Source organism: Orcinus orca, chromosome 13 (genome assembly GCF_937001465.1).
Source record: "Orcinus orca chromosome 13, mOrcOrc1.1, whole genome shotgun sequence".
NCBI classification, from domain to species: Eukaryota; Metazoa; Chordata; class Mammalia; order Artiodactyla; family Delphinidae; genus Orcinus; species Orcinus orca.
The window spans coordinates 4,979,735-5,007,080 of record NC_064571.1 but is presented as its reverse complement, the minus strand read 5'-3'; the positions used below and the strand labels follow the sequence as shown (position 1 = coordinate 5,007,080).

The window sequence follows — 27,346 nt, the reverse complement described above, 5'->3', positions numbered from 1 at the left end:
TGAATTCTGAAAGATGCTTATGGCCTGTCTCTACTCAACATTCAGTTGTGTTTTTTTTTAATTTATTTAATTTATTTATTATTTTTGGCTGCATTGGGTCTTTGTTGCTGTGCACGGGCTTTCTCTAGTTGCAGCGAGTGGGGGCTACTCCTTGGTGCACTGAGTGGGTTTCTCATTGCGGTGGCTTCTCTTGTTGTGGAGCATGGGCTCTAGGCACATGGACTTCAGTAGTTGTGGCGCGTGGGCTTCAGTAGTTGTGGTTCAAGGGCTCTAGAGAGCAGGCTCAGTGGTTGTGGCACGTGGGCTTAGTTGCTCCGCGGCATGTGGGACCCTCCCGGACCAGGGCTCGAACCCGTGTCCCCTGCATTGGCAGGTGGACTCCCAACCACTGCACCACCAGGGAAGTCCCCACATTCAGTTTTTAATCTTTAACCTACAAACACTTTGGGGCTCTGTTAACTTGCTGAGGAGAGAAACTCCACAGGCGAGGTCACGGAGTGGCTAGGATCCACTTCTGAAATACAGCCTTTAAAAACGTACACAGACAGAACATGCTCATGGTCAAAAATAAAATTAAAAAAGAATACATAGAGGGCTTCCCTGGTGGCGCAGTGGTTGAGAGTCCGCCTGCCGATGCAGGGGACACGGGTTCGTGCCCCAGTCCGGGAGGATCCCATATGCCGTGGAGCGGCTGGGCCCGTGAGCCATGGCCGCTGAGCCTGCGCGTCCAGAGCCTGTGCTCCGCAACGGGAGAGGCCATAACAGTGAGAGGCCCGCGTACCACACACAAAAAAAAGAATACATAGAGATAAATGAAAAAGGTGAAACTTAAAAACCTAACATTGTGAGATAAATACTGTTAGTGTTTTGGTGGGTATTGTTTTCTCTGAACACATTTACATTTTTGACAAAACATGCTTGTACTGTACATGATGTTTTATCACCTGCTTTTCCCTTTCAGCAATATGCTGTGAGCGTTTTACCATGCTAATGTATTTCTTCCTACAAAAGCTTTTTAATCACATTACACAGATGATTTGTTAAATCATGTTGGTATATTTGATGTTTTTCTTTTCTATTTTTAACATTCCCCAAACTAACATTCCTGTAGGGAAACCTATGCCTCTCTTCCTGATTATTTCCTTGGAATAAATTCCCAGAGGTCAAAGGGCATGAGCATATTTGAAGGTCTTGCTTCTGTTACTAAATTTTTCTAGGCAAGTACTAGTCATGTATACTCCCTCCAGCACTGTATGGACACCCTTTTCTCACACTTTCACCAGCATTGGGTTTTTCACCCTTTTTTTTTCTAAAGTGTACTAATCTGGTAACTGGCCAAGAGTATTTTGTTGTCTTAATTTGCTTCAAGGCCACTTTTTGTGAAACCTTCTGGCTTCCCATTCTGCCCCTTTAGGTTCAGCTTCTTGTCTTTTTTTGGTTACATTATCAAACCAATCCTCTCTCACAGTAACTTTTGCCAACCTAATTTCTGAGGCCTTTGACCTCATTTGATGTCTCTCAGCAAGTCCGCCCAGAGTGTGTGGGAGTCAAATGCTTTTGCTCTGACTTTTTATTTACCGTTTGAACAACTGAGTGCAAACCTCAGTGTTTATGATTTGATCTCCTTTTATCTCTACAATTTAGAGGTAAAAGGACTGACTTTCCACTCCACCACATGATCCTACTGGGAAGACAAAGAGAAAAGCTAGAGGAATGTTCTTTAAATAGAAAGAAAGTAAAAATACCAAATGGTACTATTACTAGTGTTAATATGAAGTTTGCTTATATTATAGCCTTACCTTATAGAGCATCTAGTTTTGGGAGAGCTGCCTGCTGACATTTGACAATGTCTTCTAATTCTAAACTTGGAAGGTTGTGTGTGTTACAACATGTTTCTTGGTTCCTAGATTCAGTAGCACGTGGACATACTTTAGATTAAAAACAGGTTTTATTTTGTTGCTTCTTTATCTCACCTGCACGTGGGATAATATGCCATTCTTCTCATATTGCATTTTCACCATCCACTTGCTTTACTCTGATCCCCAGTGAGAGCCTCTGAAAGGTAGGGGCTGGTTTTATGTGTTTTTCTCTCTCCTGGGCCTGGTTTGGGGTCTGACACCCTGTGGGGGCTTGACGAACGTTTCTCGCATGAGTCAGTGGAAGGGAGCTAGGAACGTTTTTACCCAACTCTGCAGGGAAATGAACATCCCCAAAAGGAATTACAGAGGATTTAAAAATGGAGCTTTATCTGGGACATATTGATTGTTTTCTTGGTTTAGTTTAGTGTGGGTTGGTTTCTCTTTCTACTGAGTAAGACTTTAAAGCTCTTAATGGATGTTAAGCAAATGAATACAAACCCAGGGTAGACTCAGGAAAACGGAGATCGCGGCTTTTGTTAAGTGCAAGTCCCATGGACTTGGAATGTATGGAAAGCTTTGCAGGAGGTACAGAGTTTCACTCTGACCCTCAGCTCAGTGGTCGGTTGTTAATATTGGGATCAAATGAACATTTCGCAATCGTTTGAACCTGGTATTGAATAAGTAATGATGATGGCAAATAACCAACAGAGCACTTTCTACATGTGAGACCTGGTTCTAAGTGCCCTGTGTACGAGGTAGTCTTTATTATTATCTTACTTTGCAGACTAAGAAATGTAAGTGCAGGGACATGATTTGCCTAAAGTCACATCAGTACTTAGTGCACGACTGGGCTTCATGACACGGTCTCTAGCAAGAATAAAAACACATAGCTTGCGTGCTTTTGAATAGATGACACACAGTTTAAAAGGCTTTAAAAAGGTTATTCAGCGAAGTCTTTCCCTCTTTCTCACCAATAGGTTGATAGTTAATAGTTTCTTCCACCTCTTTGACACTGTGTTAGTCAGGGTTCTCTCTCTGGAGAACCAATAGGAGATTGATATATATGTAGATATGTAGGTATCGATATAGCTATATCAATCTCCTCTTGGTTATATATGTGTCTATCTGTCTATATGTATCTGTCTAGGAATAGACTTATTATAAGGTGTGGATTGGCTTATGCCATCATGGAGGCTTGAGAAGTCCCAGGATCTGCCATCTACAAGCTGTAGACCAAGGAAAGCAGATGGTGTAGTTAGAAGGTTGAGAGTTAGAAAGCAATGGTGTAGACACCAGTCTCGTCTGAAGGCCTAAGAACCAGGAGTGCCAAGGGCAGGAGAAGACCGACATCCTCATTCAAGTTGTCAGGCAGAGTTCATTCAACCTTCCTCTGCCTTTTTGCTCTATTTAGGCCCCCAAAGGATTGGATGGAGCCCATCCACACTGGGGAGGGCCATTTGCTTTACTCAGTTCACCAATTCACGTGCTAATCTCTTCCAGACACACCCTCACAGACACACCAGCTATCTGGGCATCCCATGGTCCAGTTCAGTTGACATATAAAATTAATCATCACACATGCCAGTGATGTACACTCATCTGTACCTGTTTCCAAATCTGCGTCTAACGAGCTGCTTTTTAACCTTTTGCTGACTAATAAGTTGTTTGCAGTCTTCTGCTATTACAACCAATGTTGCAATGAATAACAAACAGCCATGCCTGTGTCATTTTGCAGAAGTGCTAGCAAGCGTATTTGTTGGCTAAATTCCTAGAAGTGGCACTGCTGGGTCAGAGGCTTGTGTGCGTTTGTGATTTGCCCACCCACCTCCCATCAGGTTATAACAGTTAACAACTCTGCCAGGAATGTTTGAGAAAATGTTTCTCTACACGTATGTCGACACAGTATGCTACCAAACTGTGTTTTGGTTTTTGTTGTTGTTGTTGTTTGTTTTTATTTTTTAGCTTTGGTGATCTTATAGGGGGAAGAGGTTAACTCCGTGTGTTTTCGAATTTTTCATATCTCATATCATTGCTGAGGGGTTTTTTTAGACTATTTTTTTATTTTTTAAAATTTTTATTGGAATGTAGTTGATTTACAATGTTGTATTAGTTTCAGGCGTACAGCAAAGTGAATCAGTTATACACATACATGTATCCACTCTTTTTTAGATTCTTTGCCCATATAGGTCATTGCAGAGTATTGAGAAGAGTTTCCTGTGCTATAGAGTAGGTCCTTATTAGTTATCTATTTTATGTATAGTAATATGTATATGTCAAGCCCAATCTCCTAATTTATCCACTCCCCCTTATCTCCTGGTAACCATAAGTTTGTTTTCTACATCCATGACACTACTTCTGTCCTGTAAATAAGTTCATTTTTACCCTTTCTTTAAGATTCCACATATAAACGATATCATATGTTTGTCTTTCTGTGTCTGACTTACTTCACTCAGTATGACAATCTCTAGGTCCATCCATGTTGCTGCAAATGGCAATATTCCATTCTTTTTTATGGCTGAGTAATATTCCATTGTATACATGTACCATATCTTCTTTATCCATTCCTCTGTTGATGGACATTTAGGTTGCTTCCATGTCCTGGCTATTGTAAAGAGAGTTGCAATGAACACTGAGGTGCGTGTATCTTTTTGAATTATGGTTTTCTCCTGGTATATGCCCAGGAGTGGGATTGCTGGGTCATATGGTAGTTCTATTTAGACTTTATCTTTTAAGAGCAGTTTTAAGTTTACAGAAAAATTGAGAGGAAGGTACGGATATTTCCCATATACCCCCTGCTCCACGCGTGTATAACCTGCTCCATTAGCAGTATGCCCCACTCCCCAGAGGGATACATTCGGTACAACTGATGAACCTACACTGACACGTCATTATCACCCAAAGTCCATAGCTTACCTTAGGGTTCACTCTTGGTGTGCTACATTCTATGTGTTTAGACAAATATAGAATGACGTGTATGCATCATTATGGTATCATACAGAGTATTTTCACTGCCCTAAAGGTCCTCTGTGCTCTGCCTGTTCATCCTTCCTCCCCCCCGCCCCCTGGCAACTACCGATCTTTTTATTGTCTCTATAATTTCACCTGTTCAGAATGTCATATAATTGGAATCATACATTATGCAGCCTTTTCAGATTGGCTTCTTTCCCTTAGTATTATTCATTGAAGGTTTCATCATGTCTCGTCATGGCTTGATATCTCATTTCTCTTTAGCACTGAATAATATTCCATTGTCTGGATGGACCACTGGTGATTCATCCATTCCCCTGCTGAATGGTATCTTGGTTGCTTCCAAGTTTTGACAGTTATTAATAAAGCTTCTATAAACATCCATGTGCAGGTTTTTGTGTGGATATAAGTTTTCGACTCCTTTGGGTAAATACCAAGGAGAGTGATTGCAGGATCGTACTGCAAGAGTATGTTTAGTTTGGTGAGAAACTGTCAGACTGTCTTCCAAAGTGGCTGCACTGTTTTGCACCCCCTCCAGCAGTGAATGAGGGTCCCTGGTGCTACACATCTTTGACAGCATCTGCCGTCAGTGTTGTGGGTTTTGGCCATTCTAATAGGTGTGTAGTGGCATTGAGATTGTTTTAAAACCGGCTGTGATCATGACGATTGTTTTTTGAGCCTCGTGGGTGTCCAGCCATGGGACGCTGCAGTAGGGCAGGGCACACAGAGGGGCCGGGCAGTAGCCCAAGTCGAGTGTGTGATGAGCGTCGTGAAAGACACAGATGGTTGCTGAGACAGTGGCTAAGGGGCTGGGTCTACGTTACCTGGTGATGGGGGGTCCTTGTGAGGAGGCGTGAGGTCTGAGGCAGAGGGAACAGCGGCATTTGAGCCCAGGGTGGGGGGCCAGGAGAATGGGGCCAGATCACGGTGGTGTAGACAGAGATGGGGCCAGATCACGGTGGTGTAGACAGAGATGGGGCCATGGTAAGGAGCTTGGGTTTTATTCTGAACTTCCCAGTCACAGGCTGGGGAGATGGTGCCAGAGTGTGTACAGTCTTACCTCCCAGACCACAAGTGCTCACCTGTGTGATATTAGGGAAGCCCAATCCCTGTGCCCGAGCACTGGGGGCCGTCGTTGTATTTACCATGAGAGATGGTGGCAGGGCGGACATGTCCTGGCACGCAGGACACTGTGCTGTCTCGCCCAGCCCTGGATTCCTGGGTGTGTGACAAGCGACAGGTGCTTTGCCTGAACGTGGCCGTGGAGACATTCCACAGGCACGCACTCTGCCTCTCCCAGGAATGAAACGAGGTGTACAAAGGGCATTCTCGCTCGTCCCCTCACGCTTTGCTAAATTAACTGAGGGTTCTGGGAAATGATTCATGAGCGTCCAGTCCGGGCCGAGCCCTGTGCTCGGTGCTTCCAGTGCCGAGAGGAGTCGGAGGATGGGAAAACACAGAGGAAGAAAGTGAGCAGCGGCCTCTTACTTTCTTACTTACAGTTTCGAGACAGAATTAACATCAATGATCAAAAGGCAGGCGGAGGGGGCAGCAGAGAGGCCCAGGCGCTTCTGGTCCCAGATGAGAACCCCAGCCTTGCAGACCACTGCGGGGGCCTGTTTGGTGCTGGGGAGTCCATGGGGCTGGAGCTTCTCTTATGCCCTTCTCTGTAGGTGCAGGTAGGGTGTTCCTTCTATGTTTAGAGGGGAAGAATCGAGCGCTTTCCTCAAGGCCACGGGGTGGGCCAAGGCTGGAGCTGGGGCTAGCCCCTGATTCTGAGCTCTCTGAGCATGCTCTCCAGGCATCCCCAGATGGAGCAAAATTCCTCAGCCTCATCACTGGGGAAGGCCTGGAGGAGAGGCGCTCTCTCTGCCCCGCATCCTCTTTCACTTTGGCCCCTCTGGTTCCAGTATAATGGGGCAGCTTGGCTTCCGAGCCTGTAGCATTGAAAGAGCCCTGCAGAAGGGCTGGGCCACACCCTCACGTGCCTGATGGTTCAGGCTGTAAGCCCAGAGTTGCTTCTATCTTGGGAAGGAATATAGGGGACCGAGGTCAGGTATTGTTGGTCGGGCTCTCAGGCCCCTATCTAGGGCACAACTGGTGATTAGAGTGGGGATTAGCACGTGTGCGCGCGTGTGTGTGCGTAGGTGGTGTGTCTGGATGAAGGCTTCAGGACCTGCTGGCCCAGAAGATGTGTTCAGGGTTGCAGGTTTCCATGGAGATAGGACCACCTGGGCAGAAAGTGGGACAGCTGTGAGATCAGTTAACACCTCAGCTAGCTTTGCTTCCTGGTCCAGGGAGAAGAGGGCAGGCAGGGTTTGCTCTGGAGGAGAAGGGATTCCACAGATGAGTTCCAGATGCTCAACTCAGACAGAGTGGCCCAATCCAACACAACATGGGGTGGGGTTGGGACTTGTCTAGTGGTAATGATAAGGAGGTAAAAGAGGCACAGCCAAAGGGATACTTACAAAGGAAAAGCCCAGAAACATATTTAGAAAACTTGAACGGGGCTTCCCCGGTGGTGCAGTGGTTGAGAGTCCGCCTGTCGATGCGGGGGACACGAGTTCGTGCCCCGGTCCGGGAAGATCCCACATGCCGCGGAGCGGCTGGGCCCGTGAGCCATGGCCGCTGAGCCTGCGCGTCCGGAGCCTGTGCTCCGCAACGGGAGAGGCCACAACAGTGAGAGGCCCGCGTACCGCAAAACAAAACAAAGACAAAACTTGAACGGCATCTGTGCTAATTGTAATTAAAATAAACATTTCAGGAGTCATAGATTTTTAGGCTCTTGGTTTTCCGATATCTGTGTTCAATCTGTTCATGACAATGACTAAAATTTCAGTGAGAATGAATATTAGCAAGTTTGATGTCTGAAGGCTTCAGACATTCTCCGAATCAATGAACAAATGAATGATGATGTTGCTATAGAACTAGGCGATGGCGTGATTGTGTCTTTTGTGGAGGTTTGCCTTTTTTATCACTTGAGGGGAAATTATTGGAAGTGGACACACTTATACATTATCCTCTTTTTTCTGAAGATGCTGAACTTCCTGGCTGAGGTAAGCAGTGTTGGTTTGTTTGACTGTATCCACTCAGCCACTTACGCCAATGATATATTCCAACATGGCTGCAAACCCAACACATTCCACAGCCGTGACTATGACCCCAGAGGTTGATGTGGTTTCCCTCACTCAATTCCTGGACTTAGTGAGAGGGCAGAACTTGACTGGAAATCATGGGACAACTTTTCTCAGATCATTTATTACCTGGATTTCAATTGCTGGTTCTTTGACCACATCGCTCTGGGCAGATCTGCCGCTGTCCTGAATGAACCAGGGTCAGCTGTCATCTGGCTCCTCCTGGCGGCGTCTGGGTGCTTTACAGACATTACCTGTGCTCTGTACAGAGGTTTTACTGTTTTCAATTTGTCCCAAAGGAAGATGGGGGGCAGAGCTAGCAGATTTAGGCAGGTACCATCTCCAGATGGTGGCAGATGAATGACAGAGTCAGGATTTGAACCTGGGTCAGTTGGGCTCCCAAACCTCTTCACGTTTCACTGTGCTGATATGATAACGGGACCCAAAGACGGGAAGTGCTAGTCGATGAATAATTCTTTTTGAGATGTATTTGAACTCATATTTCTATGAGTGCCGAAGCTTTCAGAGTTCGTTCACGGGAGGAACATGATTAAGGCTCCCTTCTACCATTTCTTATGGGAATTTATCATCCAAGCTGGCACCTGGTACCTGTAAGCTAGTTTTTAAAGAAGGCGTTCTGTACAAGGGTTATTTTCCAGCCTCTGAAATGGTCTGTAGATAATATTTAAGCTACAACCAATACAATACATATTATAAAGTAAAAATTCAACTATAATAGGAACTCAACAGATATTTCTCTGGAAGGGTTAAACATACCCTGCCTGAAATAGGTGGGAGAAACCTGGTTTCACAGATTGTATCATCTATCTGTTAATGAATGATCTGTACATCAATAAAAGAACAGATAACAAATGTTAATGAGTATGTGAAGAAAAGGGAACCTTTGTGCACTGTTGGTGGGAAAGTAAATTGGTGTAGCCACTTTGGAAAACAGTGTGGAGGTTCCTCAAAAAATTAAAAAATAGAGCTACCATATGATCCAGCAATTCCACTTCTGGGTATATATCCAAAGGAAATGAAATCAGTATCTTAAAGAGATACCTACACTTCCATGTTCATTGCAGCATGATTCATAATAGCCAAGATATGGAAATAATCTAAGTGTTTGTCAACAGATGAATGGATAAAGATGTGGTACATACTGGACATACAGTAGAATACTATTCAGCCATGAGAAAGGAAACCCTGCCTTTTACAAGAACATGGAAGAAACTTCAGGGTATTAAGCTAAGGGAGATAAGCCAGACAGAGGAAGACAAATACTGTACGATATCACTTATATGTGGAATCAAAGAAGCTGAACTCAGAGAATCAGAGAGTAGAGTGGCGTTTGCAGGGGCTGGGGAGTGAGGGAAATGGGGAGATGTTGGTCAAGGTACAAACTTCCGGTTATAAGAATAACAAGTTTGGGGATCTAATGTTCCGAATGGTGACTGTAGCTAATATATTGTATTACATACTTGAAAGTCACTAAGAGAGTAGATCTTAAATGCTCTCACCACAAAAAAAAGAAGTGGTAATTATGTGATGGGATGGAGGTATTAGCTAACACTATGGTGGTCATATCTGACAGTATAAAAATATATCAAATCAACACGTTGTACACCTTAAACTTACACAATGTTATATGTCAATTATATTTCAGTTAATCTGGGAAACAAACAAACAAAATAATAACCTGTTAAACAATATGCAAAAAGTCACAGCATTTCTTTCCTGGGGAGAAAATATATGATTCTAGCCAGGGGTGATAGAATGCGTTCTTTGACTTGTTGATTTAAAAAATCTCATGTGATACTTGCCATGACAACCTCTTTTGAACAAATTTCCCTCAAGGTTTAAGCACTTCTCTAGAATATCGCAGTGGTTTGCTGAGCTGACTCATAGGGAGAAGGAGAGGTTACATTTCTGCAATTGTAATAATGTGGGAAATTACACCCCACATCACTCAGCACACTTGAGTATTTCTCGTCAACCTCGAATCCTGAGATTTATTTAACTGCAAGATCAGAGTTCTAGATTTTCTTTCCCAGTTGAAATGTTTAAGAAATTTAGGTCATGTGACATAATATATAAAAACTAGGTTCATAGGAAAGTGAAAAATGCTGGGAGGGTGGCGGAGGAGGGGTGGTGGAGACAGACACTTCCTTTAGTCTGGAACTGATGTCCGGATCATGAATTATTGTTCCAGGGAAACCTGCTGTGTGTGAGTAAACCCCTGAAGTTGGACTCTCTTCCTCTGCCTGGCCCCTGTCGGCCCAGTCGGTGGAGAAAATGGTGCTGCTGCGTTAGGGGACCCACTCAGCTACGTACAGGTACATACTATGATCAGCCTGTGATCTGGGCCAGCCTTTGTCGATCTTGACCGCACGTTGGAATCACCTGGGGAGCCTTAAGAACTACCAGGTACCCGGGCCCCACCCCCCCAGACGTTCTGATGGCATAGGTCTGAGATGCAGCAGACCTGGGCAGAGGGGTTTTTTAAAAACTCTCCGGGGGCAGGTGTTATAATGTGGCCTGAGAATCACTGACCCGGGAAATAGACAGCCGTAATTTCCATAATTTACCCAAGTCAACGAGAAGCTGGCTAGAACAAGGCTGTCCTGAGTGATTGCCACATCCCTCTGCTGGGGGAATTTAGGTCCATTTCCCAGAATACTTTGTTCCTGAACATGGTCACAGGTTCTCTGTCCCGTCCGTGTGGTTTGAATTTTCTAAGGGACAGTGGGTGTAAGTAGTGTAAACGGAGCTGCTGTCATTTATTCGGCTAAGATGTAAACATCTGCTCTGCTCAAGCTACGGTCAGTAAGGGAAAGAGCTTACCTTTCAGCATGTGATGAGTATCAGGGAGAGAAGAACTCAGCCATACGGAGTCCGGGGTGCTGGTGCCACCAGGGACGGGGAGGTGAAGCCAAGGGCTCAGAGGAGGTGGAGATAGTCACCCGTTTCCCCTGGTTGGAGGGGTGGGAAAACCCTAGGACGCCCTCTGAAAGGAGCATACAGTATTGAGGATGGGCCTGGAGGACGAAGGAGGAAGAAGGATAACAGTCTGGGCAGAGGGAATGAGGGAACAGTGGAGAAACTGGCAAGGAGGCTGCTTTGTGATTTGACCTCGGCCATGAAGCATCGAGGCAAGGAGGGGAACTTGTCAGAAAGATGGAGTCAGGGAGGCCAGGCGGGTCTGGAATGAGAGCCAGTGGTCTGGGCTTCATCCAGGGGAGTGGGAGCCCTGCGGGGCTGGGTTCTGACTGCCAAAGCCCAAGCAAAGGGCAAGTAGGGCCTGGCCTAGCACTATTTATCCAGCTAATGTGGGTGCTTTGGAAGAAAAGTCTGTGTTGGTCTAACCATCTCATTTGACAAAGTGGGAAAAACACCCACGTAGGCTCCACACGTCAGTTTTGTGTCCACAGGGTGGGTTCAGACTTTTCCTGATTGCTGCCTTATTCATCTCTCCTTTTCTCTAGCTTTGAGCACTACTTCCTTTCTTCTTCCCCAGTCCTCCTTCTGAGGGGGAAATTGAAGAGCCTCCCACACATATAATCTTGTTGCCTCCAGTAGTGACAGTGAAACTCTGAGTATAAAAAGATTCTCTGGTCATTAAGAGGCCTGATGTTTCGCACGGTATTTACTTCATTCTTGGCCACGTTGACTCTTAAGTAAATACGGTAACTGCTTGTTTAAAAATTCTTTTCACAATACAATAATAACATTGAAAGGTCAGCCAGGTTTTGGCTCAGATGGCCAACATGCTTCTGCCAGAGATGTTTCTGGATTAATTTTATTGCTTCTAAATGTTCTTCAATGCATTTTGAGAATTTTATGTATAAGAAAGTGCGGTTAGTGGTTCTGTCTAAAAGGGGAGAGGAGGGAGAGCGATTTCCCTATAATTGAGATCACTTTGTCTAAGTCTGATTTTGAATTATCTCAGAGGTAGAACAGATTGGTGGTTACCAGAGGCAGGGGGTGGGGAGGGGTGAAATGGGTGAAGGGGTCAAAATGTGCAAAGTTCCAGTTATAAAATAAATAAGTCCTAGGATGTAATATACAGCACGATAACCATAGTAACTGTGGGTGGTGATGGTGGTTCACTAAACTTATTGTGATCATTTCAAAGTATATACAAATAGCCAGTCGTTATGTTGTACACCTGAAACTAACATGTCAATCATATTTCAGTTTAAGAAGCATTTATTTGCATTGTGTTGGACACATTAGAGGATTCCTCCCCTCCCCTCCAGCACACACACACACACAGAAGGGGATGTTTACGGTCCTGAAAACTCTCGGGTTCACTTTTTCTCCCATTGGCAGAAAAGGGTGAAATCACGTTAGCAGACTTGCTGCGCTGGGTCCTAGTGTTTTCTGTATGACAGGGCTAACATTTTTCTAGATAAACTTTGCATGTCTGTAGTTTCTCGGTTCTACTTCTTACTGTTCTCACATTAATTCATAACCCCATTGCAATAAGTGTTTGACCTAGTTTGAAAGAATCTGGTCATAAAGGAGGAAGGAAAAAGTCACTTCTTAAAGGTAAGGCTTGTTTATGTGCGAATCTTAGATGTGTGACACAGTCGGGAGGTAAAATACTGAAAGGTCTTAGTTTTCAATGTTGGGCAGTGTTGTCTCGTAGCTGCACCTTTTCTCATCAAACCGCAGGTCCAGTTTTGGACTGGGAAGGCATCCTTACTCCAGGCTTGAAACTGTAACATGTCCTCTACCTATCTTGGGGGACCAAAATTAGCAGCAGAAAGCACCTACTATGTGCCAGCTACAGCAATAAGCACTTTACCTGTATGTTCACCATCCTGGTCAGGCGGGCTCTGGTTTCCCCATGTGACGGATGGGGAACTGAGGCTGACGAAGCACCATTGGGATGGGTAGAGCTGGAGGCACCCTGAGCCTCTCCTGTCTATGGGTTACTGTTGCTCGCGGCATCCCCGGCACATGCATGAGTGATGCTCCCACCACACACACTCGTGGCATCCCCGGCACATGCGTTAGTGGCATCCCCGGCACACACATTTGTGGCTTAGCTCTCCTGTTGACATAGCAAAGTAAAGTACCTGCATATGTTACTGTTAGTTACCTCCAACTCTCAGATCTCTGAACAGCTGTCAACGTTTCACTTGTCACTTCTGCACTCACAGAGTCACCTTTGATTCTCCATCCTAACTTTCACCTGGCATGTTCCCTGCTTCTTTCTTTGTTTAGGTGAATCTCACCTTGTTCCAAAAGGGACTTGAGGCAGCTTGTTTAAATGTTTGTCCAAGTCTGTATGGCCCCTTGGGGATGTGTGAAATAACGCTTGTGTGCGGGGGACACTGCTGGGCAGAAAACATTTACTCTGAGCACTTGAGTTTCAAGAGTTAATCTCATTTATTCGACCTTGAAAAAGTGCTAAAACTGCTACCTCCTGGGAGTTTTTCATTACAATCATGGTAAAGAATATGTTTGGAAAGTATCAAGAAAAGAAACATATATATATATATATATATATATATATTCCTTTAAAGCTATACAATATATACTATATATATGTGTATACACACACACACACACACACACACACACACACATTTTTTTAAAATTGCTCAGAATAAGTATACAGCTCAGCTGGGACCAAAGAAACGTTTATCAGAGGGTAATGGTAAAAGCTGTAACTTCGTGCCATAGTGAGATTGGAACTTTCTTTCAATCATTCAAGAATATCTAGTTAAAACATAAGCTCCTTACTGCACTTCAAAGATATGCCTTTGACCACAGAGGGTTTTTCCTCTCAAAACACTTTGTGCTGTCATGCAAAACGGGGATATTCACTATGGAAGCCAAATTGCACTTCCTTTGATCCGCTGAAAGTTAGAAAATAAATTTCATGCTGTCGGCAGGTTATTGTCCTAAACTTCGCTGCATCAGACTAACTTCTGGACAGAAACCCCGATGACACAGTTGCACAATGTGACTGTAACCTTTACTGAAGCACCAGGTGTTGAGAGACACACAGGTACACCTGGTGCCAGGTGGCCCTCTCGGCCCTGCAGGAACAGAGTCTAGAGCATCTTAAAGCAATTACATCATGAGAGCAGACCCCGAGCTCTTGATTGTAAACAGCTCTCATGGTCATAAATCCCTCCTCAGAGCCTGCGGGGGGCGCCTGCGGGAACTTGGGACCCCCAAGTGTTGTCCTGAAGTGTCTCACCCGGGACCCCCCACCCCCACCCCACCCAGGTCTTAAGGCTTTTGTTCCGTTCACCACCTCCATGTGGGCGTATTTTGCCTGGTTGCTTGGCCCCGTCAGCCAGCATCTCTGTCCTGGGGGCTTTAATGTGAAACGTGAAAACATTTCAGCACGGAGACTTGGATGCGTGTGTTGGGTCAGCACGTGTGTTGTGCGTGGCAGGTATTGTGTTTGCCGTGTGTATGTTGTGTGAGTGCGTGGTTTTGTGTATGTGGTATGTTGTGTGACTTTTCTGTGTGTGTTGTGTGAGGGTGTATTGTTTGCTGTATGTGTGTATTTTCTGTGTGTGCTGTGTAGGCCGTGTGTGCTTTGTGAATGTCTTGTGTGTTGTGTGAGTGCCCAGCGCCAGGCATGCATTTCACTGGGTGCTCGGTAAATATTTATTAAATGAAGGAAAGGACACAGTTCCTGCCCCACGAAGCCCATGGTGCAAACTCACAGGCTGGGCTGTCAGGTCCTCGAGGACACGGCCTACCTTGTGTTCCTCCTTCTGTCCTCAGCGTCCTTCAGAGGGAGGCGACGCTGGCATACACGAGTGTAGGGGCGCCGGTGGGGATGGATATTGTGTAACTGGACACGGTTTTGCTCTCAGGCCCAGACTCCTTGAGGCAGACACTTATTTTCCAGGTTCGCGTCTCACATCCCGTGGAAGTCCCTTCTTTATTACGGCCACGGTTTACTATCGGTTCACCCCCTGCGGAATGTAGGCTCCACGGTAGGGCTTCTGTGTGATTCGTTCTCGTATCCATCCCAAGTAGCTAGAACATTGCCCGGCAGGTAGTGTGTGCTCCGTAAATATTTACTGAATGGATACATGCCAGGATTAGTGAGTTCCAGCCTGCTTGGTCCAGGTCAAGGTTTTTAGCCCAGGGCAGGCATGACTATGTCCGTCACTGAGTTTATTTTAAATCTCAGTAACTCTTAGGACCTGGCCTTTCAGGGCAACCCCTCCGGCTGCCACTGGCCCTCTCCCTTATGTTGGTGTGGCACCTGCAGGGGTTGTGGAGAGGTCCCAGCCTGCCCCCCTCAAGGGGAGTTGCCTCATCCTGCCGGGTCAGGTGGTAGCCCCCGTCCTTGGGTCCCTGTGGCCTCCTGTGCCCTGTGTGTCAGCTGTGGTGTGACAGGTCTCACTGGGTGTGGGCCATGAAGCTGCTCGGGGCCAACAGCCGTGGGCCTTGCCATTGCACCAGATGTGAGGCTCCTGGACTCCAGCTTCCTGGTCTTCTCCCACTCTGCTGGTGCCCCCAGGCTCTGGGATCCTTCTGTGCCTGGCTGGAAGCCGGGTCTCACTCTGCGCCCACCTTTCTGGGGCAGTTGCCACCTCCCGGGCTCCCCCGGGGGAGGAAGCCACGCGCCCAGTGACTGTAGGTTTCTACCCCCGCTTCCAGACTTGACCGTCAGAGCCAAGCTCTTGCTTCGTCCGTTTTCTCTTTCTGCGGGCTCTTCCCATCGGCCACAGGCCGTGCCCTCCTGGGCTGGGTGGAAGGCCTCCCTGTTCTAGTCCAGCCCAGCTCACTCTCTGGTGTGTGGGTCCACTCTTCCCCTCTGACTCTTGAGAAGTAAAGCCCAGTTTGAGGAGCTCCAGTTAAATCCCTCTTGTCTCTCGGCAAAGCCTGGCACATTTTCCACCACATTTTAAGATGCATCTTGCAATAGATGATAGGTCATAGTTACCTGTCAGCATTTTCTTTTTTCCTTTCCTACTGCACCTGTTACAATTAAGGACACTTGGCATAGGCAATTGTCTGGCCATGGCCTTAAACTCTACTCTGGAGTTTTAAGACAAGCAATACCTTCTTCGTTCTAGCCTCCGTCTTCTTCTCCCCAAGGTAATGGATGCCTCTCCTTCAAAGGTAGGAAGCTATCAGGCAACCAGAAACAATTAAAGGGTGACCCAGAAGAATATACATTGTTTAATACTTTCAAGAAATATAATTCCCAGTACAAAAGATCACCCTTTTAATCGGTATAAATGGCATTAGACCACCTTCATGCGATAGGCTGGCTTCCATGCTGTATCCTGGAATACAGCTAAAGAGAAAAAAGAGCCTGGGGCTGCCGTGGGGCAAGACGTACGGACCCCTGGATAAATGCGACAGCGCCCACCCCGGCTATGCACCAGTCACAGCCGCTGAGAAGTGCTGATGCAGAGTGGGGATGAAGGTCCCCAAGACGGATGCCGTTAAACACTGGACCCAGCCTTCTGTCTGATTCCTTGGTCATTAAGAACACTTCTGATGCGATTGTGGTTTCCCAGTGTGTCCTTCCTGGAAGAAGAAAACGTGCTGTCAGTAAATAATAATAGCTTGTCCCTTTGGAAGTTATAGGTTTTATTTTAAGCTAAATAGTCAGAGTTCCTTTCTGGACCGACACATCTGCCTCACAAGAACAGTATGCGTGTGAAACACCACAAAACCTGAATTCCTGAGTCTGTACAATGAGAGCCGGGCCCGAGGGCCCAGTGGATCCAGAGGTGAAGGCCGTCTTTCAGGACACTTTGGGGTTAGCTGGACCTCCTCTTTAGGAACAGGTTAACCTCAAACAGTGCCTTTCTTGGAAAACTTCTATACTTAGGTCAGAGCTTTCTATGTCAGTTCTCTCTGTCTCCGTCTCACACACGCAGGCACACACACACACAGACACACACACACACACACACACAATAACGAACGAGTGGACATGAAGTAGAGAGGGACCAAATTGTGTAATAACAACCAAATCTGAGAAAAAAGTCACTGTGAAGAGTGAGATGAACTCAGGTAGATGTTGGTGATAACAAGCGACAGGATTTGGCAATGGCAAGAACCATGAGCTTGTTGACATGAGCTGCCTTTGCTCAAGCGAAAAAAAAGAGAAATTGTAGCCAACCTTCAGGGGCGCCACCTAGCTTCCGCAACAGCCTGGGAGGTTGCCCGGCAGAGCCTGAGGGGTCTTTCTCTCTTCTTATCTCCACTTCTTGCTTCTCTCTTTCTACGAAAACTGCCTTTCTTTGCATCTCTGGTTCATATAGAGGAAAACATAGCCGCCCCGCGTGTCCCAGATGAATTTCTAAGCAGAATAGCACCTTCTTTGTGTTGACTCCAACCGTGACTCACAGGATGTGTGTTTCAGGTTGGATGCAAAGTTCTGGGGAGAGAGAAAGTGAATGCTCTAGCTTTGGGCCTAGCAAACGCTCTTGGCCCAGCCAGCCATGGTCCAGGGTATCATCCCTTCATCCCTAGGGCCACATCTATAGACGGGAAGTGGTGGAACAGGGAAGTTGGTTCCCTTTCCTGAGAAGTAGGGGTACACTGTACACTGACTAGACACCAACCCAAAGACATTATATAAATGGAGCAAGGCTGAATGCGGCCTTGAGTTAAGTATTCGAGTACATTCAGTCTGTTTCCTTAAGGTGACACTGCATTCCAATCCAAGGTGTGTTGATTCAGAAGATAACCTAGTAAAACGCCAAATTTCATCAGTCAAAGATATTTAACCTCAGACGTTCCAATGCCGTGCTCTTCTTATTATATGTAAAATTGTATTTATATCTTATTGGGAAAAGCATCATCAGCCCCACTTTGAGAAGCAAGCTGAGTTTTCTCATAAATGCATTTAGCTTTTTCGGAATGAAGTATTCCCAGAATGCTAGGCTTAAAACAAATTTGAGTAAATCAGAGCAGAAGATACCATAAATGTTAATGGCAAATGAAAAGGCTGGGGGGAATCCTTGTGAATTATATCAATACTTTACGTATATACAATGATAAAACGTTACAGTTTAAAATAAGGTACGTTGATACAATTCCAAGAAAATATAAAAATACAGGTAGTATCTCATATGGGTCTTTCTTGGTGCATGGAGAGCAAGGAATGAGACTTGGAAGAGATTGTAGAGGGAGATGAAGAATAAGAAGGAGAGGAAGAGGGGGCAGAGGATGGAAAGAGGAAGGGGGAGAGGAAAGTCCATCTAAGTAAAGCACTCAGATGGCAACGCCCACGGCTGAGGCAGGAGAAGTTTAGCTGAGGATGGAGAGGAGGATGGCGGAACGGCCACCCTTATAGCTTTGGAGGATGATGACTGGGAGGGTATCCTGGAGGCTCCTCCTCGGCTACCCCCCAGCCATCTAGAACCCACCGATCATTTAGCAGATACCATCTTTCCTCTGCAGAACAACTTGGTAGGAAAACCACACTAGAGGATTTTCTCTTGCAACTTCCCTCATTACCTCTGCATGAAGAATAATTCTCAGCTGGGATCTAGTCTGGTACAAACAATATCTCCTTTCCCCCTTGGTCACAGGTCTTGGTAACCTTCTTATTGTTTCTTGGACCGAGGGCTTCCCCAGGAATGGAAGGGAAGAGTTTCTGAGGTGCATTGACAGCAGTCACATTTAGCAGCCAGAGTGTACACTGTGGCACACAGGTGAGGGGTAGGAGGAAGGGAGATGCTTAGAAAGGAGACGCGCTAAACGTTAAGAGCTTCTAGCCCCACTGTGGCACTTACGGCCCAGCAGGGTCAGCTGGTGTGGTTATGTCAAGCCCTCCTTGTGGTCTTGACTGTAAACTGTCAAAGCAGAGTTGCCATGAATAAAACCAAGTTCTAAAAAGAAAGCTCGCACTATCTGTGCTTCAAAAGGAAAGCTGAGCGAAGCTGAGAGGGTCTCCTTGGGGGCCCGTCCATGAAAATAGACCTCTTTTGTGATGCTTGAGACACTACAAGCATCTGGTTTGTACTGGAAGACTGGTTTGAATTTGAACTGGTTCTACTGGGAGACATTACTGGATAGGTCACAAACCTGGATGACGAATGGGATCAAGTCAATGGTAAACAGGCCAACAACAAGGACGAGCCAAAGAAAATAGTGTTTCTCCTCCAACTAGTAGCTTTGTTCCGAGGGATGAGTTAAGAGGTTTATAACCATTTTTTAAAATTGAAGTATCATGAATTTACAGTGTTGTGTTAGTTTCAGGTATACAGCAAAGTGATTCATTTATACATATATTATCTCTTCTTTGCCAGATTATTTTCCATTATGTGTTATTAGAAGGTACTGAATATAGTTCCCTGGACTATACAGTAGGACCTTGTTGTTTATTTATTTTATATATAGAAGTGTGTATATGTTAATCCCAACCTCCTAATTTATCCCCCCACCCCTTCCCACTATCCCCTTTGGAAACCATGAGTTTGTTTTCTATGTCTGAGTCTATTTCTATTTGGTAAATAAGTTTATTTGTATCAGTTTTTTTAGATTCCACATATAAATGATATCACGTGATTTTTGTCTTTGGCTTACTTAGTACGGTAATCTCTAGGTCCGTCCGTATTGCTGAACATGGCATTATTTCATTCGTTTTTTATGGCTGAGTGGTGGTTTGTTTTGAGGGATGAGTTAAGAGGTTTGGATCAGTGGTTCTTGGCTTCAACAGACTTAATGCTCCTTTCCTTCATGCATATTTTATAACATTTTCTTTACAAACTTATAATGAAATTCACTGATAACATATTCTATCTATACATGACATTAAACACGTAGCTATATTACACTAAGCATAATGTGAAGGAGAAATGAAAGCTATTCCATGTTCAGTTCAACATGGACATTTGTGGGCACCACTGAACAGGGAGACAGAAGCTGTCAGGTGTGCAGATACGCACAGACAAGTCTGTAATGTGGTAGCTGCAAAGCCAGAAGGAGATAGTCTGTCCCTCTCTGGAGCTTCAGATCTCATGCCTCGTGGGGCCATCAGTGACTTTTCCCATGATGAAAAATATTTTTTTTAATTTCAGGAAGAAAAGTTCTACTTCCCCTCAATTTTCATGGCAACTGCATTTCTGCAAAATTCAATAGGTAGTAAAACTGCACAAAAATACTTCCTGTTTCTATGAAAAACAGAGTTAGGTTCCAGGCTCGGGTTTTACCTACATTCAGGTTGTGTGGGATGTTTGAAAAGTTGGGAGGATGGGGGGCAGTTTGTTGTGCAGTGATGTCCTGGGTGTTGCAGAACCTCTAGAAGCCCCAGCTTCTGTCCACTAAACAAGGCACCCTCCCCAACACAGGCCAACCGAAGTACCTCCACCTCCACTTAAAACTCCCCTGGGCCATGTCCTGCCTCTCTGGAGGTCTCAGAGTCTCGTAGTCATGGCTTGGAAGGGTCCTTGGTGGTCTTCTCAGCTTGTTGGTTACCAAGGGTTGGTCTGGGGAGCAGTTGGTAGCTCTTAAGACATACAGATATCCAGGCACCACCTGTAGAGATTCCACTCAGGAGGCAGGACCCTAGAATGTCCAGGAGACTCTGGTGCACAGCCAGGTTTGGCACCTCCTGACCCAGGTATCCCTCGCTCTTATTCACGGGGTCCCCTTCCCATATCTGGGGTCAGTGGCTGCCCAGCCTGGGCTTGAAGGTGCCATGCTTCAGTAAATAGCATCAAGAGAGTCACTTCTCTTCCCAGCCCACCTGTCAGCCCAGGAGGCAAGCCAGGATTGGAGCAGCTGGTCTGATGCACACATTCCTCCTCTGGGCCTTTGCCTGCAGCAGCCCTGGAGATGGTGATTCAGACTTCAGCTTTCTCTGCTCTGCTCGTTCCCCCACTGAGTCAAGGGTGAGAAACACTTTGCTCCAGGTCTCCATCCTTTGAAGTCCCATTGGCTGAGTCAGCTCCCCGGCTACCTTTAGAAGGATCCAATACAGAAAAGTTGTCCTAAAACTCAAGACCTGTACATTCATGGACAGTGCCCGGTGAGACAAAACAAAGAGAGCTGAAGAGTCCTATCAGGGCTGTGAAAAAGAGCTGGACAAGGAAGACAAAGTGTCGTTAAGCGGAAGGGATGAAAAATACTGAAATCAAGCACAAGAGTTTTCAGAGTGCAGAGTTAAATGATTGGTTCATTTATTCATCTTACATAATGCAAAATGCATCTACTACATATCAGGCTTTCTTCTAGATAATGATAGTACGACAGTGAATAAAACAGACCAAAATCCTATCCTCCGGGTGCACACGTACTAGTAGAAGTAGATGGTTAATAAACAAGATCATGACGGAATATGTACAGTAAGTTAGATGGTGACATGCTGTGAAGCACCAGTAGGGACTTCAGTAGGGTAGGAACGTGCGTGCATGTGTGTGCCTGTGTGTGTGTGTGCACACATGTGTGCACGTGACATCTTATGGCTTGGGATATCTATTTGGCAATGAGGAGGGGAATTTCTTTGACAGTGGTGATTGGGAGTTTAGTTGTGTAGGAAGAACGGGAAAGAGAGATTGCAGTTGTTAAGACAGGAAATGATTCAAGTTTGAGTAAAGTTTTTTAACAATGAGAAATGAAGAGAAACAGAACCACTTTAGCATGGCAATAATTACATTTCTGGGTTTGCGTAAGGGATGTTGAGAAACTTCTGGTTGCAAACCAACGTTTTGTTTCCCTGAAGCCCTTCGCAGTCTTGGAGTACTGTTTAGATTTCGGTTCCTTAGAGTTCTTCGTGATATGGACTAAATTCACCGTCCTATCCCATGGAGACCAAGCTGTTTGTACATCTCACACCTGATTACTTTAGACTGGAGTATTTGTGCAGAAAAACCCTGCTTCTTAGATGTGGTTTTGATTGGTGTTTTTGGAATGAGGGCCTTATCAGCTGTGGTATATATACTAGTGTATATAGTCTTTTTGCCAGAAATATTGACCCACCCTTTACCAGAAATATCCCTATCCCAAAATATCACATTAGGAGTTTATGGCTAATAATGCTTCAGTAATATTTGCTTATTTGTATAATATTCGGTTAAAAACACTCTCAGGCATATTCATTACCTGTAAGTCTCTCAGTAACTCTGTGGTTATCAGGGCAGGAATGTTGTACCCTTTCCACAGATTCAAGGAGGCTGAGCGAGTTACCCTCGTGTGTATGACAAATAATGATCCTCTGTACTGTTGACTCTGTATGTGTCAGACAGTGTTTAAATGCTTTTTACATATTAACTCATTCAGTCCTCACACACAGCTCAGTAACGTGGAGACTATTTATAACATCATTTTACCATCAAGGAAACAGACACAGAGAAGCTATGACTGGCTCAGCCACACAGAGCTTGGATATGGTGGAGCTCAGAACCTCCAGTGTCTGTCTACACTCCGAACCACCAGGCTATACTCCTTTTGTTCTGGAAAGCAGATCTCCCAGCTGCTACCTATTTTAGGGAGTTTTTAACTTCACACACAACATCACCACAACGGTGACAAATGTTGGAGCAGTAAAGGGCAGCAGTGTGGATGGGAAAGACCAACGGTTTTGGAGAGTGACCTGAGCTCCAGTTCATTTGGTTATTTTGCAGTTGGGTGAGTTCCTTAAGCTCCCTAGAATGTCTGATTCTGTCTGTAAAATAAGGGGATAGTGATACCGCTCACAGCATAGTGAGCATTCGATGGGTGTCCTATTAAAGCATCTAACTTACTGTCGGACGTGTAATAGGTGCTTACTGCTTGTACATTTCCTTCCTACGTGAAGGATCATCACTAGGCTTGGGTCAGAGGAACAGTTAGGGACGCGGTAGTGAAGTAAACTGTAAATGGCGCTGGCTGTTTTGCATAGCCTTTGAGAAACTCAGGGTGGGACTTGTGTAACCTAAGAGAGCAGCTCAGATTGCGGTGGTGAGCGAGGGCACGGTTCCTCATGGGTGAGGCTTAGAGGGGCTGCTGTTCAGTGAAATATCATTTCAAAGTCTGGGTAACAGGTGAAGCAGCTGGTGCGGGGGTGATTCTCCCTTCTGACCTCTTGATCTGCCCTTGGTCCTTGCTTCTGGGAAGATGCTTCCCTGAACTACACGGTGGTCTCCATAGGGCTGCCCAAGCTTTAGGTAGAACAGAAGTTCTCAACTTTTGATTTAAGGACCCCTTTCACTCTTCAAAATTATTGAGAACTCTACAGAGATTTATTTACATGGGTTAACTATTGATATTGACAGTGTTAGAAGTGAACACAAATTTTAAAATGAATTTTTATTGATCATTCAAAAATAATAACTTCATTACCTGTTAACATAAGTAACATCTCTTTTATAAAATAATTAGATTTTTGGGCCTCCCTGGTGGCGCAGTGGTTGAGAGTCTGCCTGCCGATGCAGGGGACACGGGTTCGTGCCCCGGTCCGGGAGGATCCCACATGCCGCAGAGCGGCTGGGCCCGTGAGCCATGGCCGCAGAGCCTGCGCGTCCGGAGCTTGTGCTCCGCAACGGGAGAGGCCACAGCAGTGAGAGGCCCGCGTACCGCAAAAAAAAAAAGATTAGATTTTTAAAACAAATAGAAAAAATAGACTTTTTTCTGGTATTATTTTACATTGTTTACATTGTTCTGGAAATCTCTTTATATCTGGCTCAACAGGAGACAGATGAATTCTCATGTCTGCATCTGCATTCAGTCTTTGAGGTATTATACATCACGTAGCTTTTTGCGAGAGAATTTGTGTGGAAAAGGCACAGATCATCTTTGAATTAGTATCAAAGTAGTTTTGACCTTATGGACCCCTTGGAAGGGTCTCAGGGACCTTTGAGGACCACTAATGTAGAATATCTTTTTCTCTTTAAACATCTTTTTTCAACATTCTTACAATTTCTTCTCAACGCCTCCCTCCTGATGCCTGTATTCAAGTGATCATGATGGATAATAATTCTTCCTTCAGCATTCTTGGCTTTGGCAAGACTGGAGATAGTGGATTCAGAGGTCTCCCTCCTTCTCTCCCTCCTTCCCTCTCTCCTTTCCTCTTCTCTTCCCTTCCTATCCTCCTTCCTTGCTTCACAACCTGGGGAGTTTTTCTGGTGCCTCCCGACCGGTCTCTGTGCCTCTAGAACCTGACAGTTGCCAGGTTGTGTTTTGCTTGACATCATTCACAGCCTACTTCCTTCCTCAAAATTCTTGGTCTTGTCTGACATTTATTAATTCTGGCTTTTGTTTTATAAATATTTCAAAAATGTTTCCAACCCCAAATTTTTTTGAGATGTGTAAAGAATTTGTGGCATGTTCATGGCAGAGGGTAATATCTGCGAACTTCAGAAACTATGCGGCAGAATTCTGCTGCCAGCCAAGACTGAGTCACTGGGCCTGGATTTTCTTTCTCACCAGAGACAACAACGAAAAGCATTCCATAAAATACATGAAACCAGAGGTTTTAAAATACTGGACATCAGCCAGTAAAGGACAGTGGTCCCTGAGAGGAAAACAAATGAGGTGGACCTTATGAATGCTCTTGGTCACCAACTGAGAGAATTTTCAGGCCATGGGAGGGTGTCCAGCCAATTCCCTGGGGAAGGGGGATCCAGGCAGAGTTCGCCAACTTCCTGAATGGGTGTGATGGAGCTGAGAGCCAAGGGAGACCAAGGTGGCTACAGTTCACAGAAAGGATGCCAGAGGAGAGGGAGCTGGAGCAAGAGAGAACTTCAGATCTGCGGAGGGCCCCCTTTAAGAATCAGCAGAGGGCTGCACGCTGTTGCTCTCTGTCTGGTCCCCGCGCAGGCCCTCGGGCATCCCGTACTTGGGCAACGAGATCAGCCTCATCTCCAAGGCGCAGATCCGCTACGAGGGCGTTCTCTACACCGTCGACATGGACAACTCCACGGTGGCGCTCGCCCAAGTGAGGTCCTTTGGTACTGAAGACCGTCCCACAGATAGGCCTGCCCCCCCCCAGAGAGGAAGTTTATGAGTACATCATCTTCCGGGGAAGTGACATCAAAGACATTACTGTGGGGCTTCCCTGGTGGTGCAGTGGTAGAGAGTCCGCCTGCCGATGCAGGGGACACGGGTTCGTGCCCCGGTCCGGGAAGATCCCACATGCTGCAGAGCGGCTGGGCCCATGAGCCATGGCCGCTGGGCCTGCGCGTCCGGAGCCTGTGCTCCTCAACGGGAGAGGCCACAACAGTGAGAGGCCCGCGTACCAAAAAAAAAAAAAAGACATTACTGTGTGCGAACCTCCGAAAGCTCAGCACGCGCTCCCTGCTATTGTTCAGTCTTCCCTGGGCTCGGCCTCCTCCTTCCAGCCACACGTGCCTTCCAGCCCCTTCCGAGGGATGCCGCCCTACAGCCAGCTGGCCGCCAGCTCCCTGCTCAGCCAGCAGCCTACCGCTTCCTTGGGTTTAGGAGCTGGCTTTCCGGCTGTCTCAGTCAGCAAGAGCCCCATGGTGGAGCAGAGGCTGTCCAGACTGGTTCTCTTGATAACCTGAACACCAAAAAGCTGTTGCCTGGCAAGGGCACCGCGGGGATGCAGCTCAACGGGTGCCCAGCCCCGCCAAGCAGCAAGGCTGCCAGCGATGTAGCTCAGCCGGCAGCTGGGCAGACTCAAGGGCAGGTGAATGATGAGAACGGAAGACCTCAGAGGAGGCGGTCGGGGGACAGACGAACAAGGAATGGCTCCAGAGGGCAAAGCCGTCCAACTACCGTCAAGGAAAACACCATCAAGTTTGAAGGCGACTTTGACTTTGAGAGTGCAAATGCCCAGTTCAACCGAGAGGAGCTGGACAAAGAATTTAAGAAGAAACTGAATTTTAAAGACGACAAAGTTGAGAAAGGGGAGGAGAAGGACCTGGCGGTGGTGACCCAGAGTGACGAGGTCCCTGCCTGAGGAGGACCACCTGGGGCCCAACTGCTACGATGACAAATCCAAGTCCTTCTTTGACAACATTTCCTCCGAGCTCAAGACCAGTTCCAGGTGGATGACGTGGGCTGAAGAGAGGAGGGTCAACAATGAGACCTTCGGGGTGTCGGGAAGGTTTCTTTGTGGCCGTAGTTTCCGGGGTGAATTTCGAGGGGGCAGGGGCAACGGTGCAACCCGTCGTAACCCGACTTCCAAAGAGCTGGGACTGGCCGGGTGTAAGGAGGCAGCTGAAGGCTCTTGCTGAAGTGGCACAGACGCCAGACTGTGTCTACGAGGATGCTGGAAAACGCTGCACTTACTGCGGGAGTCGTGGGTCACTTTGTTTACTGAGTTTGGAAAATTCCCATGCTACTGCTTATGTTTTGGACTGAACTGAACTTGGACGTGGTCTGAGTTACAACCACTTTTTTGGGGGGACGCGTATATGGGAAACCTCTTTGAGGTGTCTTGGCCTATTTTTCCTTTTTAGTTGTGCACAGCCCGACGCTAAGGTTTTGGTATTTTGCAGAAAGGTTTCTAGAGCGAAAGCGTGATCCTCACTTTGTGACCTTTTTTGGACAGCTTTGATTTTTTAACGTGGACCCAAGTCCCATTTGGCAAATGTGGCAGCCAATCGCATCTCTGTAATCCAACCGGCCTCTGGTGCTGCTGGCCTGGTACCCACTGCCACAGGCGGGGCCTAGGAGACAGGCATGGCCAGCATGGGGGCATGGAAAGTGGGGTGTCCCACGATCATGTTGTAGAAGCAAACCAGACGACCCTGACATCCCGAGCGGCGACGTCAAGGTAGAGCGCTGGCAGAGGGCTGGCGGGGTCGGGGTTGCTGGAGGTGTGGGATGGGGCCCTGCACGGGAGGGAGCTGGGAGCTGTCACTTGGAGTGTGGCTTCCACAGGAATCCGGGCTGGGGGTGAGCGCCCAGGACGAGCTCCTCTGCGGCGTCCCTCTCCCTCCTGCCCTCTCCCTGCCAGTCCCTGACCCAGGCCAGTCAGCGTTGGACTCTGGCCGAACACTGTTCGGTGTCTCATCCACTTGGAAATGAGCCAGTCTTTTTTTTTTTTTTTTGCAAGGTCGGTTGACCGAGAACATATTTCCTCTCCATCGTAAATAGTTCTGTGTTTTTGTTTTACTGGTGGGTGGAGGGAGGGTGGGGAATATAAATTTGTGGCATGAGCAAAGGGATCAGACCTTCAGTAGAAGCGTGCGTCCCTCTGACAGGGCATTGTGGTGAGCATAAGCGCCTTGGTAACTAAATCCCTTTAAGTAGGCGGAACGGTTTTAGTTCTGTGTCGATTAAGTTACTGTAAAAGCTTAGGTTTATTTTTGTAGGAATTAATGGCTAAGAATTAGAACATAGCAACGCGGCTACTCTGTTGGAGCAATGTAAACTTGTAATTATAAACAAACATGCAAACCTTTAAAACTCTCTTCTTCTCTGCTCTGAAAATAAATAATCTTGTTGATGCTGTTAAAAAAAAAAAAAAAAAGAATCAGCAGAGTACCA

General features: G+C 46.3%; 1 protein-coding gene and 1 pseudogene across 4 annotated transcripts in view; both read left to right on the top strand.

Moving 5' to 3' along the window:
• Window positions 1-27,346, top strand: part of IL1R1 (interleukin 1 receptor type 1) — an 87,616-nt gene that overhangs the window by 5,664 nt on the left and 54,606 nt on the right. Inside the window, exon 2 of one of the 4 annotated variants that reach the window (XM_033401718.2) lies at window positions 10,173-10,296. The exons of the other annotated variants lie outside the window; for them this stretch is intronic. The gene's annotated coding sequence lies outside the window, so the exon portion shown is untranslated. The remainder of the gene's footprint in view (window positions 1-10,172; window positions 10,297-27,346) is intronic. 4 annotated transcript variants of the gene reach the window in all.
• On the top strand, window positions 6,203-27,305 carry LOC101276709 (protein LSM14 homolog B-like; annotated as a pseudogene).